Source organism: Salvia splendens, chromosome 12, assembly GCF_004379255.2.
Source record: "Salvia splendens isolate huo1 chromosome 12, SspV2, whole genome shotgun sequence".
Taxonomy (NCBI): Eukaryota; Viridiplantae; Streptophyta; class Magnoliopsida; order Lamiales; family Lamiaceae; genus Salvia; species Salvia splendens.
In genome coordinates this window covers 21,188,006-21,195,329 of record NC_056043.1, presented here as the reverse complement: position 1 = coordinate 21,195,329, position 7,324 = coordinate 21,188,006, and the positions used below count along the sequence as shown (strand labels likewise).

Genomic DNA, 7,324 nt, shown 5'->3' with positions numbered 1-7,324 from the left:
GAGTGTGGATGGGGGATTTTATTCAGACATGAGTAATTTTATAGCGTAAATTACTTACGTTGGACATTTTAAACTATAGAATAAGAGCATCCACATGCGAATTTCTCAGCGGACATTCTCTTGGACATCCCAAAAACATATCATGTCACGTCATAAGGACATCCCACTGCACAGTGGCGGACCGACGGACTTCCCACAATAATAAAAATTCACAAATTCACCAAATTAAACAATTTACGGAATTAAAATTTCAACACAAATACGGAGAAATTACAACCACTTTATTTAAAAAAACATACATAGTACAAAAAAACATACATAATTATTTAAAAAAATTACATAGTTAAAAAAACTGCCAGCGCGAAAGATCGGTCCATGTGACTCGTTCGTGGCGGGGGAATCACTATCGTGGTGCTCCATTTATCTTCGAAAGAAAAGTATTTAGAGAGAGTGATGCTCGTTAATACAAGTGGTGCGAATGAAATGAAGTTCAACGAGCCGTATTTATAGAATTTTCAAAAAAATAATAAAATAATCGGGACGTCCGCGCAGACGTCCGTGGAGTCAACGCAATGACGGACGTCCGCAATGACGGACGTCCGCAAGGACGTCGCGACGGACGTCCCGGGAATGCCGCGGAACTCCGGTGTCCGCAGCGGACATCCGTATCCGCGTCACCGCTGCACAATGGCGGACGTCCCGAGTGGAACTCCGGCACCCCGGCAGGACATCCGCCGAGACGGGCGCTATTGTGGATGCTCTAAAATAAGTTAAGATATCGATTTTAATTATTGATTAAAAAAAGGCAAAACACATAGTATGAAGTTTCTTGTATTATTAATTTATACATTTTATTTTATAAAACCTTTTTATAAAATTTTTGTTTCCTTAGAATTTAGTACTAATGTATTTTGGTTTAATTTTTTCATATTTTTTATTGCATTAGATGCTTATATTAATTCATTATAGTTTAAGAAGTTTTTTGATTGAATATTTATTTAATTATATTTATTCATTTCGTTTTTCTCTTTTATTTATTTTAAAATTGATTCAGTTGCAATTATCGACTCAAAATTCATTGAAAAATAATAAATTTATAAATCATTTTCCCAATGATTCTTGAATGACTATTTTAGATGAATTAGTTCCAAATAAATATGCAAGAAAGAAATGAAAAATAAATTAATTTAACTAATGTAAGAAAAGTTAATTAAATTCTAGAGTCCATTAATAAAAGATTCAACTAAATTAAAAATAAAAAGTACAAAAATCTTTTAAATCATGAAAATGTATTAAAACAAGGATATAATGAATCAAAAAAATTATAAAATGATATGATGAAACAAAGAACATTGGTACAAGGACCTAATAAACCAAAAATTTATAAAAATGACCTAATCAATCAAAATGTATTAGTACAAGGATCTCTAAATGTGTTTTGGCAAGAAAAATACCATTGTTGGGTGCTTTTTAGTATATTGGGCTCTTAAGCACTAGACTATATATCATTTTAGCATTCTCTTTTGTTTTTGCTGATATTAAGAGCTAAAATAATTCTCAAAATAGAGTTGATATGATGTTTGAGTTACCAGTGACTAAGTGGTTTTTTGTATTGTGTAGAGAATTCATACTTCAAAAGAATTGTGAAGAAAAATAAGTTCTTCGTGATAGAAAAGACGTTGTAAAAGTAAGGCATATAGAAAAGAAAAGGGAAAGGTTGAAATAATAAAATAGAACTATAGTTGTATATGATTGTTTATGAATATCTTAAGTTTGGGGAATGAAATGTCGGTTGTAAAGATAAAGATGTGAAATTTGTTGTGGGAGATGTTGTAGGGGAAGTTTTGGTACTCAATTTGGTAGTTTTTAGCTTACCACATATATTTAGCATACCTCGTCTTTAGCCACGTTACAACCCAGATTCAAAAGTTTTTTTTATCCTTTTGTTGATATATTGAGTTGTAATGTATTGCGCCCGATCTAATAGAAGAATTATACTTTGAATTTCGCAAGTCTACTTGATAATAGTGCTTGATGAATCAATGATGACAATGTGAGTTGTAAGATTTTATGTTTGTGTCACGTCCGCCGTAACTAAGAATAGCAAGTACGGTTGACCGTAATTAGGGAATGATTAAAGAAGCACGGAAGAAAGAGGAAAACGAAGAAATAATATACTTGGACAATTATCCATTAAGAAATGACTTATTAATATCATTGTATCATTTGTGAGTACGAAAGACCCGGAAATCCATAGTTAATGAAATAATAATTCTAAAGAAAAACATAATAGCGAAAGCGATTGAGAGTAAAAATGACATCATCATCATGTATCAAGACTCAGTGCATTAAATAAGAGGATACGCCAAAAGTCTACTCAACACCCACCATGCTCGTCGCCACTAAAGGTGCACATTTTTAGAACATATGCAGGGTTAAGTACTTGATATACTCGGTGAACACAAGCCAAAATAACATTTCGTAAAAACAAAATTATCAAGCCAACCTTTGAGTGACCTCGGGGTTTTACTTTAAAAAGGCGCGAGTACACTAAAATATCACATTTTCATCACATTCGGTTGATCCGTTGTCAATATCATATCTAAACCAAACCAACCGGAAATGTAGCCACATTCCACGACGGTCACTAAACCGTCAAACTTGAAAGTTGGAGCGGCCCGTGCTGAAACCCGTATTCGATAGGTAATCCACAAAAATCACAACACGGTAAGACAAATCATTCAATAATATTTCACGTCAAAACATGCTAAAAGCTAAGGGTGGGAATGCAGATATCTAGTATTGGGTTTACCCATACCCAACCCGATACCCGTCGGGTAATGGATACCAAATATCTAATTTTATGGGATTGGGTAATGAAATTTAACATAATTTGGGTATTTGGTAACCCGAGTGGAAATCAGTGTTACCCAATGATATGATCAATGATGTCGTGCGTCAAAGGATTCACTTAAGACGTGAACCATGGATAGATTGGGGACCCAAGAAGAGGGCAAGTCATGCCATGAAGCTAAGTTGCAGCTGGAGAAGGATTCAAACAGTAATCGGCCTGTCTAGATTACATCCAAACGTTCTTCAAAGACCACTGTTGTCTTCATCTCAAAAGAACTTGGCGTAGAGGGCTGACTTTTTTTTTTAATACACTACCCGTACGAACCCGTTGGGTTAGGACCCGATAAGAACCCGACGATTTTGGGTTGGGTTGGGTCGATAACAGGTTGACCCGATAACTACCCAACCCGCACGATTTGACAGCCCACAAACTGTCCTAAAACATCTCCTAATACATTAAGGCTAGATTAGTTTATTTAACTTACATTGATCAATTGATAGCATAGTTTATTATCTCTAAAGCCTGTGATTAAGGCCAGACCCGAGGAAGACCAAGATAATAAACCTATATTAATTTTCTGATCTCCATAGTGTGATTATTTATAAGCATCAATTTTAAGACATGATAAACCTATATTCTTACACAAATACCTTCGTATTAACCTTTTTTTACACAAAAAAATATCCTTTTGTTTTTATTCAAACGTTCCATCATTCACAAAAACTACTTGAAAACCGATCTCAATACTCCACGATGAAGAATGTGCAGTAATTAGCAAAAGAAAGTGTATGAATCTGCAATAAAAACAATCGCAGGTCTCAATTCTGCCATCTTACGCCGTTAATTTTGATAAAATTTACCTAAATCATGTTCCCTGATCAATTCAGTCATAACATTGGCTCAATTCTGCTGTATGAACTAGGTCTTGTGCTCAATTGCCCGTTGTTGGAGTCGCGGTGAATTGCTCGTGATTGTGGAGCCCTAATTTTGATATATTCTTCCCAAATTTAAGGGTGATTCTCATATTTGAGCAACATTGAGTAGCACATCCAACGCCCTGAAATTGTGGTATGTAGGTTTACTCAATTTTTTTTATATTTCCATATCATCGATTTCCAAAAATTAGAGTAGATGGTAATGAGTTTCTTGCTTTTATGTGATTAATATCATTAGAAGAAATTTTATAAATTTTGTTAATGGTTGAGTTCCCTTTTCCTCTATGTTGCAACGGGAATTCTGATATATTGATTCAGAATTCAGTAGTTTGAGCAAAATTTTGTGTTTTTTCGATGGGGTTGATTGTGTTGTTGTTTTGTTGATTAGTAACCTACTGGGTTTGGTAGCTATGATCAAATGGCACTAAGTGTTGCGTTTTTATTTTGTCTTCCATTTGTTTGGTAAATTGTGATGCTAAGTGTAGATTTTTATTCTGTTGGTATTTGTGTATAAAATTGAACACAACAGTTTGTGTTCATGAACAGATGTAGGAATAGGATTGATTACTCTGCTAAATTCTAGAATTTGTCTAGCTTGTTAAATTCTTTCCTTCGATTAGCAAACACAATATCATAATGGTTGGTAGATTGGAAAATCTCTAGATTATATAATCTGAGCTATACCTGCTTCTTATATCTTCCATAGTCTTTTGCCTGTTCTGGTTATATTACTCTTTTCTCAATCAGATTTAGCATAGGAATTTGTTTTACATATCTGGCTGAACTCGCCTCAACAAATCAACAACTGTTTTAATCTCATTCTCTCTAGCCGGCGGCTTGAACTTCATCTTCCTTTCTCAGTTTCCCTAGAAGCACTCCCTATTTCCCCCCTTTTTGTATGTATTTTTCTTTCCTTTTAATGACTTTTCTTCTCATCTTTTGCTAAATTAATACACGAGGAAGAAAATTAATAAGATGTCAAATTCATTGTACAATTAGTTCTCTGTTATTTTTTTGCATAAGTATTAGCATTTGTACTGTGTGACACAAGTTTTGCACTATTCTTTTTAATTATATTTATATTGAAATTTAAAAGTAGTTAGAATATTGGATCTATTTTTTGTTGGTTTATGTTATCATGGTGAATGATTTTTTTGTTTGTAGCTTATTAATTTAATTGAATAATTAATGTTTATTGTGCTTGTGCCATGTGGATTGTTCTAATTAATTGATTGTTTAATTTAGTGTAAACCTGAATTACCACCTGTGGCCATGCCCTATCATTTTTGTATTTTTTTTCTGGTGGTCCAAAAGCTTGTATGTGCAAGGTTCTTCAAGTAAAAACTATCGTTGCTCGTCAGATGAAAGCCTATATATATTTCTTATATCTTATGACTTATTTAAATATAGAAACTCTGGATAATGAGTTCTTTGTTTAAGCTTGGCAAAATAATATACTCATACTAATTAATAATCCTCTTCCATTTGATTGCAGAATGAAGGCAAGTGTGAAGAGCAAAATATGTCGCAGAATGAAGGCAAGTGTGAAGAGCAAAATATGTCGCGTAAGATTTGTGTGAGCACATCATTGTACCCACTTCTAGAGGAGATCAATGGTCAACATGTTGCAAACCAAATGGCTATGCTCAAACGTTTTGTTTTGTTGTCAAGGAAAATATGAAAAGAAAATGTGTCACATACATGCAACCATATAAGTACCATGATAGGTAGGATCCCTTACCAGGTCAAGCACATGGATAGATTATTAGAGTCACTTATATTGATTGCTTGGTAAACCTTCGTATGGATTGAAACACATTTGGTTGACTATGTATTTTAGCGTATCACAAAAAGAATAAGGTAGTTAGGTTTATTTTTTTGAGGTCTGGACAAACAGTATCACATTACGTACATGTTGTATTAAAAGCTATATTAAAACTACTTGATGTACAGTTAGTCAAACCTGAACATGTACCGGACCGATGTACTGACCCAAGGTGGAAGTGGTTTAAGGTATTATCAAAACATGAAATGCATATCTATTGATAAGGTTTTGGTTATTGTTGAAAACAATACTTCCAGTACTAATATATTTTTTGTTTGTGGTTGCTTAGGGATGTCTGGGAGCATTAGATGAGACTTATGTCAATGTAACACTGAGCAATGAAGACAAGGGGGATATAGGACATGAGCCAGATTTCCACAAACACTTTGGCCATATGTGATCGAAATTTGAGGTTTGCGTTGAGATTGGTGGACTTTGCTTACTAAAAATATAAATAGTGAAGTAGAAGATCCATTTCTCTGCAGCCTAACTCATTCGTTATACTCCATTTGTTCCACCATAAGCGAGTCACTTTCCTTTTCGTGATGTCCCACCATAAGTGAGTCATTTGCCTTTTAAGCAAAAAGTCTTCTCTTTTACTTTTTTTTTCCACCTGTTTTATTCTTTTCATCATCTACTTTTTCATTTCTCTTACTTTACTCTCTTCACTTTAACTTTTAAATATCATTCCTTAAATCTCGTGCACAAAAGAAGTGGCTCGCTTATGGTGGGACTGAGGGAGTAGCATTCTTGAAACCTTCGGACCCCTAGGCTGATAAAATGTGTTTTGATATACCAATACAAAGTAGTTTCTTTTACCAATCAAATTGGACCTCCGATAGTGATGCTTTGTTGTTACGTACAATTTTACGAATGAAAAAAACTCACGGTGGGAAAGGGGTTATGATACCGAGTCATTTTTTATATGAAGCTCAAGTTGCCATTGAAGCGGAGTTCGGTTTTCGGTTCACATGGGACGAACTATATGAGCGTCTTCATTCGTTGGAGTTTCGGTACCAAACTATTAAGAAGGTTTTAGCCATTCATGGTAACACTAGAATGTCCATGACAACAATATGATAGTTTCGGAAAAGGAGTGTAAAGACATATTCAAGGTTTGTAGTTTATTTAAGAATTTTTTTTATTAATTTAAGCTTGCTAATCCTCGCGTACCCTGTCGCATATTCTCAATATAAAGCTAATATGGTAAGAGTAAAGGCACTTTGATTGTAATCGGGAATAGGAGCAGGTGATAGAATGAAAAATGATAACTTCAATATATGAATAGAGTGCTCAGACGTGAACAACCTCTAAACCCAATTGGCACTTGCCAATTACAACTCAATTCAGGAAAAAATAACGTACTTAGCAATCTCCCAAAACCCTCCTTATATAGTAAGGATGAGTAGTGGATGATAACTGACACAGACACGGAGTTAATGGAAAGTAACTGACTCTATAATGAGAAATGACAGATTCTATAACGGAAAGTAACTGACTCTATCATGCAATAATGGCAATAACTGACTATATCCTGACAATAGCTGTTGCACATCACTTGGCCACCTCCTGCATATCTTCATTCCAGTCAATGACGTGGCGATGACCCCGTTTGTAGACTTTCCACTTACTGCCTCCGTTATCAACTGCCTCGGGAGTGCAAACAGCTTTGTCCACAAGGCTGAAGTAAGGAAACTGACCGCGGACATA

The 7,324-nt window shown here is 34.7% G+C and overlaps 1 long non-coding RNA gene across 3 annotated transcripts; it reads left to right on the top strand.

Moving 5' to 3' along the window:
• The first annotated feature begins 3,484 nt into the window (after positions 1-3,484).
• LOC121757939 lies at positions 3,485-6,776 on the top strand. Of its 3 annotated transcripts, none has more exons than XR_006041262.1 (5): positions 3,485-3,669; positions 3,777-3,922; positions 5,285-5,802; positions 5,904-6,026; positions 6,546-6,776. It is a non-coding gene; the product is annotated as an uncharacterized LOC121757939 (long non-coding RNA). The 3 variants fall into 3 exon arrangements; XR_006041263.1 differs by having other exon boundaries at positions 3,487-3,669; positions 5,285-5,516; positions 5,743-5,802; positions 5,904-6,776; XR_006041261.1 differs by having other exon boundaries at positions 3,487-3,669; positions 5,904-6,776.
• Positions 6,777-7,324: the final 548 nt, after the last annotated feature.